We start from the raw sequence: 26931 nt of genomic DNA, 5'->3' as shown, positions 1-26931 counted from the left end.
TAGCAATTTCAGAGACTGCATCTTTCCTCCCAGCCACGTTCGAGCCTATCTCATGTCCAAAGGCTGTGTCATGTCCACCAATGCAACTAGCATGGTAGTCTAGTACTCTAAATCCCTTTCTGCATGCTTGTCTGTTTGTACCTTCTAGAGTCTGCAGTCCTCCGCAGCTGCCCATTCCAACGATTCAGCCCTTCATTTAAATAAACTCGGTGGGTTAGGGATGGCCCAGTGAATGGCAATACATCATCGTGCTAGGACTAAGTCCAACTGTGCAAACCTGTATCTCATTTTATTCCCCTTTTTAGGTCTTGACCTGGCGAAAGCAGCGCATGCGTAGCTCTGCCATGCAGAGGGCTTCTTGGAATCAATACGAATTCCGAAGCCGTGTCCCATCTCCGCCTTCAGCTTTCATTCGAGCGCATTGTTTGGCATCACAAATTATGCCAGAGGCAGTGCAATGATTGCACCAAAGGCATGTCAATCCCTCCTTGTTGCCACCCTGTCTCCTTTTAGCCACGCCCAGCGGGATTGGATCTCTCACTTGCGGCGTGATACTGTCTCCTTCATTAGCTGGGACGCACTCTTTCTTTTTCATTGTGAGCACGGGCCGCAGCTTGAGCACTTGAGCCTCTCCCCGCTGCACACTGGCGACAGCTTGAGCATGTGAGTCTCTCTTAGGAGTCTCTCTACCCAAGGGTGGGAGTGGTAGGGGGGCTATAGACCCCAGATCTCTGGGGCAAAGGTCATGACGGAGAGCCTTTGTGTGGTAAAAGACAACATGCCCTAGTGTGTGCGGGACTCAGTCCTGGCTCCTCGAGTGACAAGCCTGCTCACGGCAGCTTCGAGCAGAGGGACAGAAGGCTTTTTGCAGAAAAATTCAGAATTGTTGATGTAGTTAATGCCAGATGATTATTTAAATCCAGGTGAAGTACTGCTTCTTAGATTTGGGAAAACAAACCATTTGCTTGTGGGAATTCATTCATCCCCACCCCCTTTCCCACGTGGCTTTGTTGTCATCAGCTCGGCCTGTGACCTCTTTCGACCAGGGTCGTAAGGCAAGCCTCTGATGGCCGAGTGGGGAAGGGACTGCAGCCCTTCTAGGGCCCCCAAACGTCCGGGGGCCCATTCAGCCTAATGCCACTCAATGTACATCCAGGATATAGAAAATGTATTTAAAGTAAAAAATGAGCCAAAGGGGGACGTGACGGGAACATGTATGTTTGTGAAATTATTAGCGCCAAAAAACAAATTTCATTCTGTTGTAACGTGCGCATGGGTTAGAGCCAAGATTGTTATACTTTGAAGTACATCTCAACTTTGTTTAATCTTCATATTATATCAATAGTTGGGAGGTTTGGGAAAATCAGTGTGTGTTTTATTTTACAATATTTAGGCGTTTAGGAGTTGAAAACGGTGGGGCTAGAGATGAAAGAGAGCTCATGGAAAATCGTGTCGAACGATGTTGTTTTACAATGAACATCAGGTTTGACTGCTATGTACTCTGGTATTATAACCACAAATAAGTACATAATCTTGTACTTCATTTGTCTGCCTTTCTGTGCCCTGGCAATGTTTCTTAAAAGGCATGTGCATTGATCTGTAGAAGATGAAATGTGGAGCTGCCCATGCAAACTGCAAGTTGCACACAGCTATATCCTCTGCACGTTCAACCCACACAGCTATTCACAGTTACTAACCGATTGCGCTGGTTTGTCTCTTGTACCGCCACCTGTAGTCAAGAATTCACACACGTCTGTGGACTGCTCTCTCGTTCAAGTGCGGCTCTCACGGAGGGTTCCCTGTTTGAACAAGCATTAAAAATGCAATATGTCTCGCCTTCTATTAAGTTAAAGCCATTTGCTTTGCTATACAATACCATTAGCAAAGCAAATGACTGTAACTTAATCAAAGGCGAGACCTATTGCATTTTCAATGCGTGTTTGAAAGTTGCAGTAGCCCTAACAGACATTGCCGGGGGCTAAGTTCCATTGCCACTTTCATTACTTTACCTACCTCCCTGTTGTAGCCCAGCCCAAAACGCTCGCAATTGCACACATTTTCATGCAATGTGAGCAAAGTCTGCTTGGCTCTCACCGCACCCAGCAGAATTATACTGGGTGTGACGGGTAAGCCTTGTGCAAGCACTTTGGAGTCATATATGCCCTATGAAGAAAGTAAAATTGCACCAATTTAAATCTGGCATTTCTGGCTACTTCCTATACCTGTACAAGAGCTCTATTCCACTCTCCATCTGTAAGCGAGGATGCCAGCTCCCTGTCCTAGGTGGCACGTAGTTTAGCTGTTTTCAACTGCCTATCATTTTTTTAAGGCTGAATACAGCTGGGAGACGATGTACTTGAAGGAGCTGGGATTTCAAATCTCCTGCAGTACGTGCAACTACTCTGGCTCCTCTGGTACGGAGGTCCATGATATACGTGCTGTGTGGGATTTGCTCACATATTGTAGAAATCGCCTCCGATCGACGCAATAGTGTGTTGCAACCTCGTCGTCAGAGTTGAAAGTACCATTTAGAAATAGATCACCGGCATTCTGGCAACCTCCCTTAAGCCATCCTGTGACAGCCATGGAGCCACGGATGTGTATGAAGGGCCGTGGCCACCGGACCTGAAGAAGTTTAGCATAGGGCACTCGTTTCAAAACCTATTTAACTGCTCTTTCCCACACTTGGGCCAACTAATGAATAATAAACCCTCCCCACTGGTATTCTTCCACTGGACAATAGCAACATGGGAAGGTCGGATATTTCAGTGAACCCAGTAATTCTTTCTTCCAATTAGGTCCATCGTCGCCACACATTGCAGCATATTGTAAAAGACCTGCTAAATAATACAGTTGAAGATCCAAGAGCCCATGTCCACTGCAGCTGAGATGCAATTTCAGGATCTACAGTCAGACTCTACTCCTCCTACCTGCCCAGATCAGACTAACCAACAATGTGTCGAGCTGTCTAAACAGCGGCAGCACACAGAACAAGTTCTGCATCATATAAAGACAGCGAGGCAACAGGACCATTTCAGCCACCCTTCCCATTGACAACAGGGGCAATGTGGTCCAGAAACATACCACGGCTATTAAACCTTCCATTACTGTTCCCATATTTAACTAGTATTGGAGACGGCCTTCGTGGGTTATCTGCAGGCCCAAATAGCTGAAACTCCGGGTCACCCAAGGAAGGCCCACCACCGGTAGGGCTTATTCATCCCAGTCTGCCAGGGGAAACAGTACAGTTTTGTGTCGGTTAACGCAAAGCCCTGATACTTTTCCGAAGTATGTCATCAGCTGCAAGAGGAGAGGCACCGATTGCACTGGGTCACGCATATAAATCAATGTGTTGTCTGCATACATGGACACACCAGGAGTCTTGTTGCCCACCTTTATGCCCCAGTTCTGCATCTTATCCCTAGGATAGGCCACCAGCGGCTCTATAGCTAGGGCGAACAGAAGGGTCGTCAAGGGGGAACCCTCACATAATACAAAAGGCATCAGACACTTCGGTACCCACTCGCAACCACGCCATATGTGCCGTGTATAGAAAATGCACTTATACCAGGAATCCAGCTCCCAGTCTCATTTGTTTAAGGACCTTACAGAGATACGTCCAGGACCTGCTTATCGGATGCCTTCTCTATATCTCAGGCTATTATGGCTGCGTTGATGTCTGTGGTTCTACGATTTTGCGTTACATGCAACAGGCATCGTAAATCCATATGTGTTCCCCCTTCCCTGCAAAAAGCTACACTGATCATCTCAAACTAAGTGTGTAGCAACCCATCTCATCCGCAGAGCCTGGACCTTGTCAAGCAGTTTATATCAACATTGAGCACTGATAGTCGTCTGTATGCTCCCGGATCAGTAGGGTCCCTGCCCAGTTTGTGGAACATAATTGTGATGGCTTCCCACATATGTGGTGGGAGTTCCTTAGCCCCTCGGACCTCCAGCAAAGTTTTGAGCAGTGCTGGGAGTAAGGTAGTGGAATTTGAATGATAATATTCAACCAGGAGATCATCCGGTCCCGGAGATTTTTCTCTAGCCATGTCTCGGAGGGCCTCGCCCAGTTCCTCCAGTGTTATGATTTCTCCAAGTCCCTCTGCCTGATCCTGTCAAGCAAGGCATGGCTCCTGTGCCAATAACACCTTGATTCAGGGGTCTCCCTCGCGCGTTCAAGCCATATACACTTGAGCAAGATGGTTGCGTAATAATTGGGTGATCACCACCTGACCCATGACTGCTGAGCCATTAGGCCTATATAGTGCAAAAATAAGTGGTGGGGGTCATTCTTTTTTGAGCAGCCATGCCAGAATGCGTCCAGATCGATCACCCTTTCTATGTAGGTGCTTTCTATAATCTTGCTGAACATGTCAGTCCAGCCCCTCCCAGATGGCTGCTACCTTTCTATGCACCTCTGCCAGCGGTTCATCCCTCATCTTTCTCAGGGACCACCGCGGTAATCTTGCAATGTTCTCTTCACCGTCTCCCAATTTTCTTTCTAACCTTTTTCTTATGCCATAAGTCTTACCATGGCTTACATCTCTGATATCTACCTTTATACTTCCCACTCCACGCTACGTGATCAGGCAGTATTCCAATTAGTAGCAAAGAAGTCTTGGAGGGTTTCTGCCATATCAATAGTATACTCTGGGTCCTCTGTGCTTCGGGTCTAAACCTCCATAAAGGGATAGTGGGCCTGTGTCCCCTAATACCACATTCCAGTAACAAGGGAGCGTGGACGTTTAGGAACCTCACCTGATAGTCAACCTACAATACATTAAGGTTCCCTTCATTAGTAAGGAGGGACCGATCCAACCTACTATATGCCCTGTGGCTGGGTGAATAACAGGAATATTCCTTTACCTCAGGATGAAATTCTCTTCATACGTCCACGAGTTAAAGTCTAGTCATGGTTTGGAGTAATCCTGCCACCATACGAGGTTTTGTACCCATACAGGGTGGGTGGCAGTCTAAATGACAGTCTAACACACAATTGAGAACCCCAGCCAAATGAAAGGCAGACGAACATAGGGTAGTAACTCAGTTTCTAGGGCCCCGAATAACTCTTCATCATCCGTATTAGGGGCATATACATTAAACATGCAGAGCTCTTGACCATCTAAGATATCATGTAGCAGCACATACTGTCCAGCCACATCAGCACCCTGCCCCCTCAAATGAAACAGGCCACCTATATGGACACTCCTTAGGAACTGGCGAAATAGGTGGAGGAATATATTTGCCCCCAAAACTTCTTACAGAGTTTTGGGCTTCTTCCTCCAAAAGATGGGTTTCATGGAGGAACAGCATGCATGTCCCCACCCTCCTAAGTTATGTGTGGATCCTATATCATTTGATGAAATAAATATATCCTCTCATATTCTATGTGAGCATGCATTTCAAATCAGTCATCCCGAGAGGGTTTCCAGCCCCGGCCCTATCCCTCCACAAGCCCCCCCCAGTAACTCACTCCCCCTAGTACCCACATAATATGATATGCAATTGTTGCTGTATAAAACTATAAATGTACCTCTAAACCATTCTCCATCGCCAACCCCGGTTAAACACCTCAGAACAAAACTAGTGTAATTTATAATCATGGAAACTAACCCTCCCTTCCAATCTAACAAAGTCCATAAAACATCAGCATGTGTGAGAGGTAGAGTAGGGCTTTAAACTTGTGCTGTTGCTAAGGAGTAAGGGCGGTCTAGCCACTGATCCCCATGAGGGTATCATGCAGTGCTCCGCTCCTATGTGTCCTATGCTCACTTCTGCTTGACTCACCATCACTCACTCACCACATGAGAATATACAAGAAAAACAACAAAAGCAAAAATCAGAATAACAGAAAGGGTGTTGAGAAAGAAGAGGCCGGGTGAACTAGTGTGTGCTTCCAGTCCTGTTGGATGATGCCACCCAAAGTCTCACATTGTGTCTGTCTGTCAGTCCCAACTGAGTGTAAACAGCCCCTGGAACCTATACAATCCACTTGAATACCCCGCCTCGCAGCCAAGTGGCATGAACTCTATTTCTTTTGTGGTACCAGGCTCACTGCTCTCAACTACCCAGGTTGGGTCACCATTTCTCTCAGAGATCTGTGGCTGGGGCACTCTCAGCAAGTCCCCACCTGCAAGCCACATCACACCTCACCTGAGAGGCCCGCACTGGCTCCCCATCAACAAGAGGATCACCTTCAAACTCCTCATCCACGCACACAAGGCCCTACACAGCGCCGGACCAGCATACCTCAGCGAACGTCTCAGCTTCTACACCCCCACCCGCAGCCTCCGGTCTGCCAACCTCGCCCTCGCCACGGTTCCACGCATCCGGAAAACCGCCGGCGGCAGCAGATCCTTCTCCTACCTCGCCGCCAAGACCTGGAACACTCTCCCCACCAGCCTACGACAGACCGAGGAACTGCTGGCCTTCAGAAAACTCCTCAAGACCTGGCTCTTCGATCAGTAGCAGCACCCCCTCCTCCCCCCCAGCGCCTTGAGACCCTCACGGGTGTGTAGCGCGCTTTACAAATGATTTGATTGATTGATTGATTGATTGATTGATTCAGCCAGGATCCATCAACAAATCTGATTCTTTACTGGACGATGTAGCCGAGGTGACAGTCTTGACAAGTGCCCTGGCCTCTTCCCTTTCATAGTGCTGTGTCTCCAAATCCAATGCTTCATCCGGTCTCACCACCTCCCTCATACTGGACAACAAACGTTGTCTGCATCTGCTTCTCCATCTGGAGGTAGGTCCTCCACCTCCCCCTCCCCATCTGGGGGCCTTACGGTTTTGCCTCATGGCACCACAGGAATGTAGTCTCCACTGTGGATCTGTAGCCCATCCCACATCTCCTCTGGTGTGTCAAAAAAGTGTGAGCAGACATCCAGGATCACTTTCAACTTTCTGGGATACAACAGCATATAATGTAATCCCATTGCTCTAAGCTTTCGTTTAATGCCACTGTAGCCCTGGTATAATCTGGTAAAATAAGGATAACATGGTTCTCAAACTTTGGGTCTCTCTTCTTTTGAACCATCTGCAGGACTTTCTCACAATCTCTGTAGTTAAGGAATTTAGCAATTACAGTACTGAGGGGAGCCCCTGGTTTGGTTGGTGAGGCAAAGGACCTGTGAGCCCTCTACACTGCCAAATATTTTGACAGGTTTGTTTCTGGGAGCAACATCACGATCCACTCCCCCAAGAAGAACTCTGGTTTACTTCCCTCAGCATTCTCAGGAAATCCCACAAATCTGACACTACACCCACAGGAGTACGCCTCCACATCCTCCCTAGCCGTACCTCCTTTGTACTTTTCGGGCTTTGAGCACAGTGACCACGACTTCAGGTGGGTGAGCTCCTCTTTTATTTCTGTGACCTGGTTCACTGTTTCCACAGCTCTTCAGCCACTTACGCAGGTCGGTACGGAGCAGATTTGTGTTGAGCGTCATGACTTAGATGTTTGCCTGCAATGCAAGTCCTAAAGCTTCAATGTCTGCCAGGATCTGAGCTTTTGATGGTTCTGTAGCACCCTGGGGTGCCTCATTCTCCCCGTTCGGTGGACCTATGCCTGTGCTCAAGGAGGTGAATCATCTCATCTGTTTGTCCTTGCCCATTTTCTGCCAGGGAGTAGGCCCATTGTAGACACTGAAGGTGCGATCCTCACCCCTCGAGAGCACTCCTCCGATCAGGACCACTAGCTAGTAACAGAATGATACAGCACATGTGAGGAAGACAGCTATGGGCCAGTTACAGGTGCGACGGAGGAGAGGAACGTCCACTCCAAGGTTTCAAACATTCATATCCTAGAGGGGGGGGGGGGTCCTCTCAAGTAGAACTTCATTACTGACACTATAGTTTCCCAATATTAACTATGAAAAATATCTATGATTGTTAAATGTAGTTTATCCACCCGTCGAAGCTCCGCAGTAATATCTTCCAGCATTGGATCCAGGTTATTTGCCCACAGTGTATCCAGATCCAACCCTACCTTTACCGCTAAGTATGTTGCCCACTCCACCTGTCGCTGATCTTGTAGGTCACATTGTGTGGTACAGATTACCTGAGTCTTTTCCTTATTGAGGCGATATCCTGACCTGCTCCCAAATTCCTCCGCCATCTTCTCAATTTCAATGAATGCTGTTACTGGGTTAGAGGTAACTACGGCAATATCGTCCGCATAGGCCAGTATCTTGGTCTCATATCCCCTTGTTTTAAAAGGCTCAATGGCAGAATTCTTAATTATCTGATTGATAAAAGGATCCAAATATATGGTGAAGAGAATTGGGGAACACGGACATCTCTGTCCAGTACCCCTCTCCACCACAACTGAATCTGAAGACTTACCCATCAGCTGTAGTCTGGCAAATGGTTCGTAATACATCGGTTGAAAAGCTGTAATCAATTTAGGGCCAAACCCTCTTGTACCTAAGGCTCCCCATAAATACTGCCATCCCACCACATCAAAAGCCTTCTCGGCATCTAAGAGGATCACAGCCAATTCATCTCCCCTAACTTTAGCTATATCCAACGAGGAAATCACATGTCGGATGTGATCTTTGTTTCCCCTACCCGGCACAAATCCATGTAGCCATGGTGAAACTAACTTGGCTATGACCCTCTAAATCCGAGATGCCAAAACTTTGGAATACATTTTCGCATTCTAATTTATTGGGACGGTATGAACCAGTCAGCATCGCCGTTTTCCCCTTTCTATGAAATATTATTATGTCTGTTTCCTGCTATGATTTAGGAGGGACCCCCGGACGTTGCACATCCAAAAAGAGATCGTGGAGTAGTAGAGCCAAATCCGCCTGGAGAAGTTTATATAGCTCAACCGGGATTTTATCAGGGCCTGACACTTTCCCTGAAGAAAGGGAGTTTAAAGCCGCCACTGTTTCCTCCAATGTAAACTCCTCTTCCAACTCCAAGCGTAGCTCTAAATCAAGTCTGCTCAGTTGTGGATACTGCCCTGCCGTGGCTGAGTGTGTACCATTAAAAGAGGGATCTGATTGATACAATTTTTTATAAAACTGCTCAAAAACCCCATGATCTTTGCCGGGGTAGTTTCCAGCTGTCCCTCTGAGTTCTTAATCTCTATTATATTATTACGAGAGACCTTTTGTCTGATCCTAAGAGCCAAGAGTCTACCCGCCTTCTCTCCATATTCCTCCATCTCACTACTGTGCGCTTGATATGTCTGGGCTACTTGAGTTTGAAAATAGCTGTTTAGCTCTATTTTGACACATGTTATTTGATTCCTAACCTCAGTTAGTCTCGCTGATCCCCCCTGCAGCAGCATCTTAGTATGTACTGTCTCTGGCTGTGCCATTCTAGTCATGAGAGAGGTGATCTGATCCCTTCGCACCTTACGTTGCTGGCCAACATAGCTTATTATTTCGCCTCTTAAGCATGCTTTGTAGGTATCCCAAACAGTCATGCGGGATGCACTGTATCGATTGATTTAAAAAAATTCTCTAGACCATTTTTTAATATACTTTATAAAGTCTTCATCTACTAATAGTTTCCTATCGAAGGTCCAGGTGCAATGTTCCCCTTCCTTGCCTTGGCGCCTTATTTACAGCAAAAGTGGGTTATGATCTGAAAAGAATTGCGGGAGCTTAGTTATCTCAACCTCGCCAAGATTAGTAGCTGAGGTCAAAAAATTATCTAAGCGAACATATTTTTAGTGAGGACATGAAAAGAATGTTTATCCTGGGTCTGTATTATTTTTGGCTGCCCAAACATCCACCAGATCAGGACTAATTTTCAGACTGTTTAAGGCCCGGTTGACCCGAGGTTTCCTCCCACTATACCCACTTCCGCTTGAGATCTCAAGATGAACATTAAAATCACCACATAATATTAGCGGGCATGGCCACAGAGCAAGTTCTATTTCCAGCTCTTCCCAGATCTCGGGATCATCCTGGTTTGAAGCATAAATTGTCCCGATGGTCAGCCCCGAATTTAATGCAACAATGGCCCAACGACCCCACTTATCTGACATAGTCCGATTACTAATACCCATTTGTCGTTTAATAAGTATCGCTACTCCTCTTATCATGGTGGTCTGTGTTGAGCAAACCACCAGGTCATATCCATTAATCTGGATGACCCCCTGTTGTTCCATGGAATATGGGTCTCCTGTAGGCAAATAACGTCAGGATTAATAAAGCGCAAGACCTCAAATATCTTGGCTCTCTTTACTCTATCATTTAGACCAGCCACATTAACAGAAGAAATCCTTAATTTATCCATATCCTACTCCTTGAGAGAACCATCTGTGTTTCCTACCACTCCATTTCTTTTTTTTTTTTTGAAAACCTTTATTTCAAAATTCAGGACACAGCTATTCAGCCGACAGCCCGGAGGTTCGGCAGCATTGAGAGTTGGATACAGTGATGTGTCCCCAATACAGTTCAAAGAGTAATGCAAAGGTCCAATTTTAAGTAAATACAGAAAAAACTCACAACAAACCCCAGCAAGGCAAGGACATTGAAAGCCCATGGCGAAAGCCCCCAGGGGAGGCCGGACCCCACTCATCTACTAGTTACAAGACTGTGTACGGAGGAAGAAGGGGGACAGCAGAGGCCCAAAACGGTTCCTAGAACCCAACTGCGCTGGAAAGTAGGTCAGGGGGAAAGCTGTTCCTCGGGAGGTTTCAGATCCGGGGCAAGACATATTCCCCCCCTGTATTGGTTCCACCGCCCCCAGATGGCATGCCACTTCCGGGGGCGACCTCTAGAGCAGTAGACCGTCTTCTCCCTAAACATGCTCCAGTCCATGTTCTCCTTCCACGCGGTCAGGGTAGGGGGTCCCGAGGAGCCCCACAATCGCGCGATGTCCCTTTTAGCAACCATGTTACCCAGAGTCACCCATTGGGTCTGCGCCTCATCGAGGTCAGTGGGCCCCCAGACGTTCAGGAGGCAACACCGCGCCTCCGGCTGTACCGCAGTGCCCGTCACCTCCCCCATAACTGCATGGACTCTCCTCCAGAACTCCACAATAACACAACATTCCCAAATGATGTGCAGGAAAGTACCCACCATACCACATCCCCTTCTGCACAGGCCGTCCTCCGAGAATCCCATGTGGACCAGCCGTGGCCCCGTCACATACACCCGGTGCAGTATTTTAAGCTGCACCAGCCTCAGACGCGACGGGATCGCAACCTCCTTAGGAGAAGAAACCGCTGACTGCCAGTCCTCATTATCCAACTCAAGGCCATCCCTAGTCCACTGTTCTCTCAGCCCCAAAAGCATGTCTGCCCGGACATTAATCAACTTCTTATATATGAGCGAGATCGTGCTCTCGGGCATATGACCATCAAGGACTCAGTCCTCAAGGGGAGAGGACTCCGGCACCTTCTCACCCTCCACGAGGACTGATCGGAGGGCGTGACGCAGCTGGATATACCTGAAGTACTCTGAGGGCCCTAGCTCATACTCAGTCTGCAACTCCTCGAAGGACTTCACCCTCCCCTTATGCAGCACATCTCCCACCTTGGATATACCTATCAGGTCCCACTTATCAAAGCCCTTCGTATGCCAGAGTCTTCCCAATCTTTCCGATTCAAACAATGGGGTAGCGAGGGTGAGCCTATCCTTCCAGCCCAACGAGTCAGTCGCCATCTTCCATACACGCACCGCCACACCTGTGGGCCCCGTGAGGGACGAGTCTAAGGACCGCGAATACAACGCCCTGTAGTAGTTGCCGCCATGCAGCAGCCACCTATCCATGGCATACCCAGGGCTGAGGGCAGGGCCATAAAGCCCATGGTTGATCGCGCTCAGCTGCGTGGCCCAATAGTACCGTCGGATGTCTGGGAGCGCAATGCCCCCATCGTACCATGGGAGCGTCAACTTTGAAATAGCTATTCGCGGCCGCCCATCCCACAGCAACGTCCGTTGGAGGCCTTCGACCTCCCGAAAGTATTTGGCCGGTACCCAGTCCAAGGTGTTCTGGAGGGCGTAGAGGAAGCGGGGAAGAGACATCATTTTGAACAGGGCCGCACGCCCAACCAGGGAGAGCGGCAGCCTCCGCCAACCTTCAATGTCTCGCCTCAAGCGTGCCAAGGGGGGGAGCAGATTCCTCTCATAGCGCACAGCAGGATCCATGGATATAAAAATCCCCAAATACACGAAGCCCTGCTGGGCAACCTGTATCGAACATGTTCTAGGGATCGGTGGGACCTCGCCACTAAGAACGTACAAGTACGATTTGCCCCAATTAATCACAAGCCCCGAGTTCCTACCGAACGATGCGAGTACGTCACAGACCACTATAAGTGACTTCTTAGGTGAGGCAAGATACAGCAGGATATCATCGGCATAAAGCGAAATACGGTCCTCGTGATCAGGCGACCACCGAAGACCCCGTATATCCGGGTGCCAACGTATCCACGCAGCCAACGGTTCAAGGGCGAGGGCGAACAACAGAGGCGACAGGGGGCAACCCTGCCGAGTACCCCTACCAAGCTGAAACGGAGTAGATGCCCGACCATTCACCACAACATTCGCTAGTGGCCCCTCGTACAGCAACCGAACCCAACTCACAAAACCGCGACCGAAACCAAACTTGGCCAGCACGGCCCATAAGTATGCCCACTCCACCGTGTCAAAGGCCATCGTGGCATCAAGAGATGCCACAATAGCCGGTTCACGCAGCGTGCCCGCCCTGGCGATGACGCCATGAAGACGCCTAAGGTTTAATGCTGTGTTTCGGTGCGGGATGAAGCCAGATTGATCCGGGTGGACCAAATCGCCAAGTACCCTAATCAAACGGGTAGCCAGGAGTTTGGCCAGAATTTTCGGCTCAGCGTTGAGGAGTGAAATGGGCCGATAGGAGGCGCACCTATCTCGGGGTTTACCCTCTTTATGTATGACCACGATCGACGCCAGCCGCTGATCCAACGGAAGGATCCCATCCCCCCGCGCCTCCAAAAACATGGCGCGCAGGTGAGGGGCGACCCTATCCGGGAACAGTTTGTACAGGTCGATCGGCAGTCCATTCGGTCCAGAGGCCTTACCCGAGTTTAAAGCGCGAATCGCCCCCGCCACCTCGTCAACCGTTATGTCACCATCCAAATCGTCCCTATCTATGTCAGAGAGGCAGGGCAACTCGATATCACGGAGGAGATCAGACGAGTCCTCGGGCGGCCTGTCCGACACCGAGGAATAAACCCTACGAAAATACTCCGCGAAACACTTCACAATCCCCTCAGGTTCCACAATCGCCTCTCCCCACTCTCCCGTCAACTCTGGCACCACTCTATTGACCCGTTCTTTCCTTTCCAACCACGCCAGGAGTTTCCCTGCCTTATCACGAACGTCATACAGGCGGCCCTGTTGTTCCCTACTGAGGGTCTTAGCGGCGTTCGTCACCAGGTCCCTATACTCCGCCTGCTTCAAGCAAAGCTCATGCAGTGAGGACTCTGTAACCTCCTCCTCCATAGCCCCCTCAAGGGCCGCGATCTCCTCCTCCACTTGCCGCACCTCGCCATCCCTCCGATTCTTGGCAGCCACCACCAGGGAGAGGGCTTCCCCCCGAAGGACGGTCTTAAAAGCTTCCCACAGCGACACCGCCGAGTCCACGGTTCCCAGATTGTCCTTAAAGTAATTATCTACCTTCATTACCAGGGCGCTGCGCATCTTGGGGTCTCGGAAATACCATGGGTTGATGGGGGCCACCCTCCCTCCTCCCTCCCGACCTAGATCCAGCCGGATCCACACTGGCGAATGGTCAGAGATACCGCGTGCCATGTGCCTCGCCTCGGATATCAACGAGGCATGCGCGGCCAGAGTGAGCAGGTAATCAATCCTGGAGAGGCTACCATGCGCCCCGGAGTGAAACGTGTATTGACTCTGTGTGGGGTGCCGGAGCCTCCAGCAGTCTATCAGACCAAACGTATCCAGGAAGTCTGGAAGCCATTTCTGAGCCCCCCCTGTGTCCCTGGGCGGGTATCTATCCAACAGTCCGGAGCCCACAGCGTTGAAATCCCCTCCCACTACCAGCATTCCCCCCGGGAGAGTCAGCAAAGCCCTGCCCAGTTCAGCAAATGTGGAGGCCTGCAGGGCCGGCGGGACATATACCGAAACCAAAACCAAAGTCCTTCCTTCCCACCGCCCCGCCACCGCCACAAACCTCCCCCTGTCGTCAACAATGGTGGAGTCCACCTCAAAAGGCAACGATGCTCTAACGAGGATACCCACACCCCTGGACCCAGAAGAGAATCCCGAGTGTGCAATGAATTTATACCCCTTCCTATTCAGGGCATAGCACGTATTACCTATGAGATGCGTTTCCTGCAGCAGGACAACATCTGGCATTGAGCGTTTCAAAAATTGCAAAACAATCCCCCTCTTGATGCGATCCCCCAAACCATTAACATTCCAGCTTATAACACTTAAGCCTCTACCCCCCATCCTCAAACGGAAAGAGGCCCACCCCACACCCGAGGAGCCACCATGGAACAGCCCTGAGGATAATCATCATGCCTTGCAAAAATAAACCCCCCAACAACAAACTCAAAATCCCAAAAACTCCCCCCACCCTGCACCCCTGCTGCAGCTTACAAAGCCCCCCCAACTTGCAGTGTGCCTGTCGCCCTACAAAAACAAAAAATCTACAAAAAGTACCCTAAGGGAGGAAAAGAGCACCCCTCGCCCTCCCGCAACCCTCCACAGTTACTGCACTCTGTTCAAATCTTCAAGGATGGTCAAATCAAGTCAGGCCGGCTCTGGGATATCAGCCCTGTCCATCCCGGCCACTGTCTCCATGCTCGGCTGTGTCGTCCCCCGTCCGTCGCCGGGGCAAAGCGTCCAGCCATTCGTCGGCCATAACAGGAGAGTCAAAAAAGAATGTCCGATCTTCATGCACCACCCGTAGTCTGGCAGGGAAAAGCATGGCATACTTCAGATCCAGTTCCCGAAGTCTCCGCTTCACCCCCAGGAAGCTCAGTCTCTGTCTCTGCACCTGCTGGGTGAAATCCGGATAAAAATTCACCGACGCATTCTGGAAGGGGACTGGGCCCGTCACCCTCGAAGCTTGCAGGATAGCGTCCCGATCTCGAAAATGAAAGAGCCGGGCAACAATCGGCCGCGGCGGGGCACCCGCCTTGGGCCGCCCGCCCGGCACCCTATGGGCCCTTTCCACCGCAAAAAACTTTCCAAGGCCCTTAGGCTTCAGATGATTGAGGACCAAATCCTCCACCAGCAGGTCCGCCGAAGCCTCATCCGAGGACTCCGGGACCCCGATGACGCGCACGTTGTTGCGCCTGGCCCGGCTCTCGAAGTCCTCCAGCCGGCGGGCGGCTAGGTCACTCTCGGCCCTCAACTTCCGAACCTCGGTCTGCAGATCCGCTACATCATCAGTGAGGCCCGTGGTCTTGTGGTCCAGGTTCTTAACGCGTTCGTTCGTCTTGCCCAGGTCCGAGCGGATCAGATTGACATCTACCAGGATGGCATCCACCTTATGCGCCAGGGCCTCGAACTGTCTCCCCATCGAGGACTGCATCCCGTCGAGCGCGCCCATGACATCCTGTAGGGAGAGCTCCGGTGTCCCAGGCGAGTCCTCCTTCTGGGCATCCGGCGCCTGGCTCGATCCACTCGGCGATGCTTTCAGGAGGGCGTAGCGGTCCATACTGTTGACTTGGGAATACGTTCCCCGCCTGGTGGACTTAGTCTTCAGCCGATCCCCTTCTGCTTTGCCCGACATAATGGACTCCAGGCAGTCCAATGCAGTTAAGACTGTTCCCTCTCAGAGAGAGGAATAAGGAGTGAGCAGGTCTGCCTTGTGCTGCCAGAGTAGCCCGCCGAGCGTCCTTGGGGTAATAAAGCCACCCAGAGCTCTACAGTGTCCGGGCAGACAAAGGGAACGAAACCGAAAGTGAAAGAGCGAGGACCTCCATCCGACAGTTCACACCTCGCCAGGCCGTTGTTGATCAACTAGGAGTCGGGCATCCTGCCAACTCTAGCCCCTGGCATCCCCGGGAGTTAGGCCGCAATCTTCCGCCAGTCGTAAGTCCGGTTCCCGATGGGCGATCCGACCGTGGGTAGCATCAATCGCCTCCCTGACAACTCAGCAACACGGTGCCATGCATACCATCAGGATTAGAGACAGGATAGTCGACGGAGGGCGCGAGGGTCTCGGGAGCTCAAAGCTCACGCGGCCATCTTGGTCAAGCGCTAGGCTCCTCCCTCCACCACTCCATTTCTTATTTATTTCTTCCTTTTCTCTATTTTCCATTAAACTCAGCAATTCTCTGTTCCTTGACTGGCTTTTCTTCCCCTTGCGCCCTCCCTTCCCCCACCCCATCCCCTTTTCCCACCTCCTTCCTGACGATCCTCCCCACTCCCCCACCATTCCCCATGGAAGCTACTAGACCACTGGTATAGTTGTCGATGGGGCAGCATTGCGACATGATCCGTGAATACCCTTCATATCTTTTCATCAACCAAATCAAACAAACCCACCTTCTTACTAGCTAAAGCAGCCCACCACCACCCAATATTATTCAAAGATTAATACACCCACAATCATGAATATTAAAGTCATTGAAATATGCAGTGCTCAAAAATAGAAAAAGGAACAAGACAGATAGCGAAGCCTCTCATCCTCACTATAAATCAAGTCCGTACCAACTCTAGAGGCTAACCCCACTTAACCTTTCCTATTTTAGCTCATCCAGGAATTCCTTGGCTTTAATTTCTGACATAAAATAGTGAGCTCTATCCCCAATTACAACTTTGAATTTAGCCGGATTCAGGAGGTATGCCTGTGCCCCCTTTTCTTGGAAGGGGTTTATCATTTGTCGTAGCCTCCAGCTCCTTTCCACTGTCACCTGGCAAAAATCTGGTCTAGTAAAAAACTCAATATCTCCCACTCTGCGTCTGCGGTCAGGTCTGGCCTTTTCAAAAACGGTCTGCCGGAGGAGGTAGTTTGCAAAAAAGCTGAGTACTGCATAGGGTCTAGTGTCAGCACCTGCCTGCTGTTTCATCACCAGCGGAACTCGATGAGCTTGTTGTATTTCCTGGGCCCAGTTCCAGCCTTCAACCTCAGGAAATGCCTTGGCCAGAAGATCCACCATATAAAGACGGACATCCTTTCCACCTAAATCTTCCGGAATACCTAGAAACCATAAATTGTTTCTACGTTGTCGATTCTCTTGATCTTTAAGTTTCCATTGCACATTCACTAGTCTGGCCTCATGAGACGTGGTCTGCTGCTGGACTGACACCAAATCAGCCTCAATAGTACCTGTTCTTGTTTCAAGCTCAGTTAATCGTTCCGAAATTTCACGGCATACCTTTGCTATTTTACGAACTGAGGCTTAGACTTTACGAACTGCCGCTTGAAAACGTCTATTGTCTTGCCTAGACTCTTCACGATGGGCCATAACTGATTGAAGAATGGCATCTAGGGTTGTAGTGGGCACTGTTTCCGTTGCAGGGACTGATTTGCTTATATCTCCCATTAGCAAATTAGATGGTGAATAGTCCCAATTCCAATCCTGTTCCCCCACACTTGTTCGGGCCGAAAGAGCTGCTGCTGTTTTCGATTATCGAAGCGTTGCGGCAGAACCCCTTCCACTAGCATCATGAGGACTTTCACTTTCTTCTTCTTCACTGCCACTCGCCTGTGATATGGAGTCAACCATCGATTCTGTGCCATCCGAAAGAGAATAAAAATAGTCAGTTGATTCCATATCTGTTTCTTTCCCAGGATGAACCTTTTGGGCAAAATGCTTAGACTGCGTATGGGGTGGGTTCCCACACATGAAGCCTATTGCCTGTGTTCTTTCCATTTGACTAGACCTTGGAGAATAGGTATGGTTTTTTCCTTTTCTCAAATCGTGTTCACCCTCAGCATCCGGACGGTTACTAGATTCATCTTCTGTCACAGGTGTTGCATCCACATTATCACCATCCTGAAAACACAAACCCATATCCTGCTGTACACTTTCTCTTCCATCCAGCACCCCCTCAGTGGCATTAATGGCAGTATTGGTAGTGAGGGCATCTAACTGGTCCCCCCACGTCAGTCCAATCCCTGCTTCAGTTACTCCTTTAGGGGCATTTAATTCATATACCCTCTGCGCTCCCGTTATGTCATTTGTCTTCGGTAAATTAAACACAGTTGAGGCAACGTCCCCCCCTTCTCTATTACCTGCTGGATTTCTCCCATAGTTTTTAAGTCCAGTATTCGACTCCTCTGCCACCTGCATTACCTCCTCCGGTGCATTGATCATTTCTTCTCCACCTTCCTCATTCCTCACATTCTCCGTCATATGTACTGCTTGCTTCTCTGGCCGTTTTGATCCGGCAAGCAGTTCTGCAATAGAGGGATCGGCCCGATGTTGCTGGGGCGCTACCTTTCCCAGAAGGTCTTTCCGGATCGGATTTTGCCCACGTCGTCCTAGCACTCGAGATGCTCCTGCTCCAGTTGCTGCTCTGATTACCGCTTATCCATCTTCTACTATTTGGGGCTTCACTGGTGGGGTCACAGCGGCCCTCGGAGATGGATTCTCGGAGATCAAGTTTTTTCCTGTCTTTGAGCGTGTCGTTGCGGGCTTCATTGCCTTTCTATGTACGTAACACTTCAGCCTCTGCAAGCAGATCGGGATCTTTATCTGTCCACAGCCCGAATCGTTACCAAGGCTCAATGACTGCCAAATCCGTCAGCAGGTAAGGGCTGCTTCTTGTTTTACTGCCGCCGCTTCTGAATTAATAACACCGTGATTGATCTTCCCTTCAAGTATTTTCAGTATGAAGTTCAGCGTAGGCAAAATCATGTTCCAGAGGGTTTTAGGGCATATATATTCTCACCGGGCTCACTGGATCATGCCGGTTGTGCTGCAGCAGTAGCCTAGCCTGCCGCCATCTTGCTTTCAGTCCGGTCAGGGCAAATTCCAGTGCGGGCCAAACAGCCCAACAGCCCTTGTTGTCACTTTCCTATGTGAGCACCTGCACGAGGATTATTCTCCGCGTACTATTGCAAATAAATAAGTATTGTTATCCTGATCATAACTTGTCACTGGCCACACTTTTACTTGCTCCCTCCAACATTTATTGTCTCCATTTTTATAATTACTGTGTCCTCCATTTGGGCGCCTCACACTGCTTCTCCCTTGGCCACCTTCTGAACCATTGTTTCTATGAACATTATTCCACCCTAGGTTCGATTACTGGGGTACCCTTGTTTTCCTTTACCTCTCACAGGCAAGGCATGCAGGGTGGGACCCTGAGCCCCGCAAGCATCCCACGTGGGGCCCCCTCACCACATACCTCCTCGCCGCCAAGCCTGGCGCTGTTTTGGCTCATGGCAGTCTGGCTTGCCTAGGGCCTCAGGATCCGCAGCTAGCCAGGCCAGGATCAGCAGCTTCATTGCCCTTCACCTCTGGCCTAAGGATCTGCCAGGGGAACAGGATGAGAGATCTCACCACCGGCTCCAGCACCATGGATAGGGCCTTTGTCTCCCATATGGCCAGAACCACGCAGCTTGCACCAAGGTCAGCCTCCTCAGCTCTGGCTCCTTCAGTGTTTGTCTCCATTGGGGGAAAGGGGTTTGTGCCTCTTGCACCACTTGCCGGGACCGCTATTATTGCTCACCCCCGGCAGACTGTTTTTTGCCAAGAGGCTCAACTAGGCCTCTAGTAGTCAGGAACGGGTGGCCTGCACATCACGGCTGCATCGCAGATGCACCCCTCAATCGCCCTGGGTATCTTGCATGTCCACACTCTCCCCCCAAGTATGCACCACGATAGGCTGACATAGTTTCAGACATTTTTGGGGCCCGGGGGTGGTGGGAAATAATAATATCTTATTTTTTGGGCCAGAGCGCACGTTTAGTGCTGCCGCTCAGCCATCTTGTTGGTCATGCCCCCATTGTTGACATTCTTTAAGCACAACCTGAAAGATCACTCCTTTGCTGTTTTTTTTTGTTTGTTAGTAGAGTCAATAATTGAACTGACCAGGCAATGAGTTTAATTTACCAGATCCGGGTCCATGTCCATCTCTGATCTGTCAGCAAGAACAAATATGGAATAAAAAATAATAAAAGAAACCAGTATTGACCTAGAATGGATTATGCATTAACTGGGCCCTCTTCCATGCACATTTTATAGGCTTCAATATATACATATGGAAACCTTTCTAAATTACCTAAAGTCATACAACCACACCGGTGCAAAGGTGTGCCCTGCAAGTGCAGATTTACAAACAAGTTTTATAAATCTAGGTCTATAGTTGTTTGACATTGATATTGGGTTACAAAGGACATCATTTCTCAGTGATCATTAATCAAGATATTCTTTTATAAAGGATGTATTTTACTAGAATTTATAATAAATTATCCTATTTAGTGCAGCATAGTCAACCAAGTCACAGTCCCAAGTATTGTACTCGGAAAAAAGGTTAGAACCAGTGTATGATCGGGTTTACAATTAACCCGTGATTCAACGTGTCTCATTGTGTGCTGCCTAAAGCAGTTTTAGATTTGAGGTGGTAATTCCTTAAAACTACACTTCACTCAGGTAGGATATTAGCAAGAGCTTAAGGCTGGTGGTAATGGCTGCATTCTAGACATGTACAATGCCCCATCCTTATATTAGAGTTACAGTTGACCGCATATAAAATAAAATCGCTCAGTGTGTTTTTTGCAGGGGATACACTTTCATATTACACAACAGTGGAAACAATGCTCTGCAACATTGGAAACTGATCATACATATGACACAGAATAAAATAGACAAAAGTTTACTTAGAATATTGTAACAAACTATTAACCACATTTGGAGATCATTCCACATGTGGGTTGTTGACAAAAACTAATTGGGAATTTAAGAGTGTTCGTCAGACTTTTCCTCTATGACAAAGTAAATGCTATAGTCTTAAAATGCTCTCTTAGGGTTCATTACATTTACTGCATCAGACACTCTTGTTGTCTTTATGACATGGTATTAAAGATTATCTATTGTGAGCACTATCGCCAAATAGATACACACGTATGAAGTAGTTGTTGATTTTAGTGAGAGACATTTGTTCAAACCACCTGGAAAAATCACTATTTTACTGGTGTTCTTTATTAGTTGAGTTAATAAATGTGCAGTCCAAGCAATGGGTTTGCTTTACCTGATTAATGTCGATGTCCGTGTCTTAGTCAACAGAAGTAAATATCTGGAATAAAAAAACAATTACAAAACATAAAACACAGCTTTATCATTTTGGTCTAGAATGGATTATGATAATTATATTTCCTCCTTGATACTTAAATATGTGCACAAGTACTTTAGTGGTATTATTTTCACTAAAGAACACTCTTTCCCAAACTGTGGGGCGCAATCCACTGGTGGTTTCCCAGCCTATTTTTGGTGGGTGACAAAAGGCCAAGCAGTTAATAAAGTTGGTTTTAAATTCTGTATTTCTATTTTCACATTTGCTGCATTTCATAGACGGAGGTCAAATTTCAGGCTATTCCTTCTGACAAATTGCTGCTTATTTTTTTAACTTGGGAATTGGTGTTTACAAATCCCTCTCACTTTGAAGTCAGAGAATGAAAAGTAAAGTGAATTATGTGGCAATCTTGCTGCAGTGCAGGTAGTGTGAAAGAAAAGGCTCTATGATGTCAATTTTTGTAACACATAACAAAATGTAAATACCTCTAAGTTAACTGTATACATTCAGCGCTTAGAAAAACAAAAATGAAGTACAGTTTTGGTAATTCTGAAGTGTAATAAAAAAATATTTTACTATGATCAAAAATATCTAAACACTTTCCATCGTGATTCACAAATGATAAATATTAACTGAAACCCGACCACACATTATTATTGGTGTGCGATATAGATGTATCAGTAAAACTGCATGTCTGTGCAAATTTAGTGGCCACTTCAATGAAAAATGTGATGTAAGTAAATTACAGTGCCCAACCACACTATCCCTCAATTATATAAAAAAAAACACTGCCATTAAAGCAAGGTGGGTTGCAAATATTTGCCTTATAAAAACGAGGTTATGTTTCTGAAAACTTTGGAAACAACTGATATATAACATTAAAATTGTTAACTACAATGAAAGAGAAAGTGAGTAAATTCAAATTCAAATTTATTTATTATGTTTTGGCTCTCAAGAGGGCCACATAAACATATACAATACACAGCAACAAATACACAGAAAATACAAGAATTTAAAAACAAAATTCAATCCGCAATAGCTATACATCAGAAAATCAATCTAACAAGGCCGGACAGACAAAATATCACCAGGGATATTAATAAATAGCTAAAAATCCTTTAAAAAAGTTAAAAATATAAGAACAGAACATTTCGTTCGGAGGACAATAAAGTGCATGAAGGAAATCCTTTAAAGTGACAATGCTAAGGCGGATACAAATTATTTTTAGCCATCGATTGCGCAAATTACGTAACATAGGACAAATCAATAATACATGCATACAGTCCTGGGTGTTCAGTTTACATAAATTGCACAAAGCAGAAGTGCCATGCCATTTAGATAACAGTAGATTAAGTGGAATTAAATCATAGCATAGCAAAAACCAAAACCTACGTATCCCATGCGGTAGATTCCATAGGGCATAGGGTTGTGGCTGTTTCAACCTATAGGAGGAGATGAGAGGTTCCACATTCCTTTTATCACCAACTGATTTTTTATCGGAGAGGAAACAAAACTCCCACGAAGCCTCCTTGAGGACATGTTTTAACTGCGTGGAGGAGTAGGAGAATAGAACACTTTCATCAAGTTTCAGTATCTTTACAGCCCTTCTAAAGTTGCTTACGAGTTTAGAGAACTCTTTAAAATTGCCCAAAAATTCATTTTTGAGGAGAACTCGCAGGGTGCCATCTCCCGCTCTAGCCAAACTGGCCACCCATCTTATTAGGGCGCATAGACCCTGAACCCAGGAACTCCTGAGTCCAAAGTCAAGCCTACAGGCGGCTAGTGGGCAAGCATTGTTTAGAGTCGAGAGGGATCTTAAGAGTTTCCCCTCAATCTTATGGCAGAAGTCCCAGTTTTTCACCTCTATTAATTCAATACCATACAAGATAGTTGCGGGGATTTTTACTCTAAAAACTTCTAGAAGACTGGAAAAATGTCTTTTCCCCGTTGCCTGGTATAAGGACTTTAACCCATTGCCATGGGCAAGAGCTTTGCGGGAGCAGTGCTCTATATGGAGTTTCTCACTCATATTGGCCGAAAATATTTTTCCCAAAAAAGTATAGGAAGTTACGACCTCCAATCTATGCCCTCCAATAGCCCAACCGTAATTTGTCGAGCGGCACTTCTTCTTACCAGCTATACACATCACTTTACTTTTGGTAATATTAATCTTCATGTAATGCTCACCCGCGAAGGCCTGTAGAGCCTGTAGCCGATTTGCAAGACCAATTGGAGTCAAGTCAAGGATCAGAACATCATCGGCATACATCAGGCAGGATATTGGAGTCCCTCCTATCATCGGGGCAATCCCCTCACTGGCAGACACGGCAGCAGGGAGGTCAGCCGTATATAAGGAGAACAAAAGGGGTGCCAATAAGCAGCCTTGTTTAAGGCCATTCCGAGATGGTATTTTGGCCGAAGGCCCCCTTTCGCCCCCCATTAAGACCCTGCACCAGGTCTCAGTGTGCAGAGCCCGCACCAGTTCCAACAGGGGGGTAGGGACACCAAGCGTCGCCAGTTTTCTCCACAGCGTTCCACGATCTACTTTATCGAACGCTGTGGAGAAATCAATGAAGGCGGCATATACCACTCCTCCTCTCACCTGGACATATTTATCTGTGATCACCTGAAGGGCGGTCAGGTTATCTAGCGTGCCATGCTCCCTTCGGAAACCAGTCTGTTCAAACGGCAAAATATTGCCGTCCTCGGCCCAATCAGAAAGAGATCTAAGGAGACATTTCGCAAAGACCTTTCCGATGGAGTCGAGGAGTGCAATCAGGCGGTAATTACTAGGGCTATCCCTTATACCCTTTTTAAAGATAGGGACCAAAATACTTCCTCTCCAGGACGCAGGAACAAATTTGGAGAGATGGCACGCCTTAAACAAGGGGTACAAAATTTTGCTCCAACTTAAGGGATCTTGTTTGAGGACCGTCATAGGAAGCTCATCCGGTCCCATGGCCCCAGAGGGCCGCATATTTTTTATAGCCGTCTCGATTTCTTTCTCTGAGGGATGGAAAACCAGGTCTTCAGGGGCAGCATATATGGAATTATCAATACCTGTGGTCCCGTTCCCTGCATAGAGCTCTCGGATATGAGAGGACCATACCTCTTCTGGTATAGGAATGGGGGTGGGGGTATGGCGCGTACCACATCCCTTCCCAATTATTGCCCAAAAGTCTTTAATATTACCATGTACAGCAGATTCCCTTAGTTTAATCCAAACTTCATCCTCCCTTTCCTTTTTAATTTTTTGCTTGAGTCTGCTTCTCTTTCTTTTTAACCTGGCAATTTCTTTCCCACGTTCCAGAACCCTTTCTAAATACTGTTCGCGAACTAGTTTATTTATTTCCCTATTCAGGGTACGCAATGAATTAGGGACTACCTCTCCTTTCCTAGGGGGAACAGTTTTTTTTGCGTACAATAAAATCTTTCGCATAAATTCTTCAAAATAAACAAATTCGCTACCATTCCACTCGTTTATTACCATTAGGGTATCGGCCAATAGGTCCTGCGCCCCATTAATGGCGGCAAAGTTCCAGAAGCACCTTCCAGAAGAGGCATGGAAGGTAGCCTCGTTGCCATTAAGCGACCAAGACGCCGTATTCAAAGAATTTAAAGACATTGTTAAAAACAATATACTATGATCGCTGAGTGACGTAGGTATAATCTTTAGGTCCAGAATATGGGGAAACAGGCCATAGTCTGCAATAGCATAGTCCAAAATTGACGACCCAAAGGGGGATTTATGAGTATAATTAGCGGGGACGTCAGATGGAAATCTTCCATTTAAAATAATACCATCCCCAATCGCTAATTCTTTTAACAAAATCTTCCCTCTTTTATTTGTCACCAAGTTCTCAGGGAAAAGCGTCTGGGGAATAAAATGAACCTCTTCCTTAACTTTATTCCTGAAGAGTTTCAGACTAGCATTTGAAATTTTGCAATTTAGATCACCTACAAGCAAAATTACAGGGGAAGATGGGGAATTTTTTATCTGTTCAATATATCGGAGAACCTGCTGCAAACTATCATTAAAACGCTCCTCAGGGGGTATATACACATTAAAAATTACCATAGGATATTTTTCACCATTATGGAACAGATTTTCTAGAGTTATTGTGTGGAAAAGTCTACTAGGATCAATGTAATGGGAGAATCTCCATTGCAATTTATTTGACAATAAGCAGGCAATCCCCCCACTGGCATGCCCTTTCTTAGAGGGCGCAGCTGGTACTTCCAGGACATAAAAATCTTTTGATGGAGTTAGCATATCAATGCACCATGTTTCCTGAATGCACAATACATCCGCACCCAGAGAAGATAAGTTCTCTGGGCAACTGTGGAATCCAGCCGCATTCCAGGAAATTATTTTTAATGCGGTGTTAAAGATGGTGAAACAATTTGGGGTTATCCTTTGTTTTTGTTGATAATGCACTATGGAGCCAATTCCACCGGTTATTATCATTCATAAGTGAAGAGTTCTCAGTTAGTGGAAGTGGCTTCACATGCGAAACTGAGCGTTTTCCCCTAGAAACCCAAATTTTTAGGTCTCTAAGGGGAGAGGTTACCCCGTTTTGCTCACCACCCCCAAACCCCTGGTTACATAAAAGATTTGGCTTGCCTGGGTTGGAGATAGGGAGAATGTCAATGCCTAGGCGCTGAAAATTTTCGGCTTTTTCTAGTATCAAGTTTGTTATAATAGGCGAATAAAATTTCACCCGTATACTCAATACCCTACTTCCACCCAACAGAGACACCAGTTCTATGTCTCTAGATTGAATATGGCAGAGACTTTCAACCTCACTAAAACGTTTGAGGAGCCAAGCTCTATTTAACAAAAGGTCAGTATCAAATAAAGGTACAAAATCTAGTACACGTACGTCCACCGGGGCCTTAGTGATATTTACAGATCGGGCCGGAGGACAGTAATTTTCCGACTCTAGTGTTACAGCAAAGGGGGGGGCCAAAGGGTTAAGAGCCCCAGATGGATAAGAAATTGGCACTCCTAATGCGCTCCGTGAAGGAGAGCATGGGGGAGAGCCCCCTACTTGCGGTGTAGCTTCCTGAGTAAACAAACTACGTTGTTCGTTTTCCCCCTCTACAGAGGTTAAAGTAGTTAAGTTCGAATCAATGTCCACCTTTAAGGAAGTAGCAGAGGGCTCCACATTGATTTCATCATTCTCCCTTGCCGCTGAAATATTTTGGAAAATAATCCTCCGCTGCTTTTTCTTTCTGTATTTTCGAATTGGTTTCCTCTTGTTACCTTCATTAATTTTTTGTTTACCATTTTTTCCCCTTTCTTCTTTTACCTCCGGTTTATCGTCCAGGGATTCTTTTCCGCACTCAGGCACAAAAATAGGAAACAACTCCTGGACCGCTTTAGGGCCAGGCAAAGGTTTATCCTCCTCCTCTATCTCCAGAACTGTGTTTTTGATGCAGTTGGGAGCTGCAGTAAGAGGCATATCCTTGTGAGGTTCCAGAGTAGGCGATTCAACCTTCCTATCCAGTTCCCCTCTAGTATCTCCGGTTTTCCCCTCAGACAAGTAATGCTCAAACTTGGGGGGAGAGGCCTTCCTCATATCAGGCGATTTCTGCAGCAATGTCTTTAAAATTTGAGTGACTGATTCAAGAATACAGTCCGAGCTGCCTACAAATTTCCCCAAAAGCAGTAAGATTGAGGCAAGGAGTTGTTCCAGAGCGATCATGAACTCAGAGATCGGCTTTTCTCGTACTTCCGCAGTGCAGCAAT

This window comes from Triturus cristatus, chromosome 2_1, assembly GCF_964204655.1.
Source record: "Triturus cristatus chromosome 2_1, aTriCri1.1, whole genome shotgun sequence".
Classification (NCBI taxonomy): domain Eukaryota; kingdom Metazoa; phylum Chordata; class Amphibia; order Caudata; family Salamandridae; genus Triturus; species Triturus cristatus.
This window is presented reverse-complemented; position numbering follows the sequence as displayed.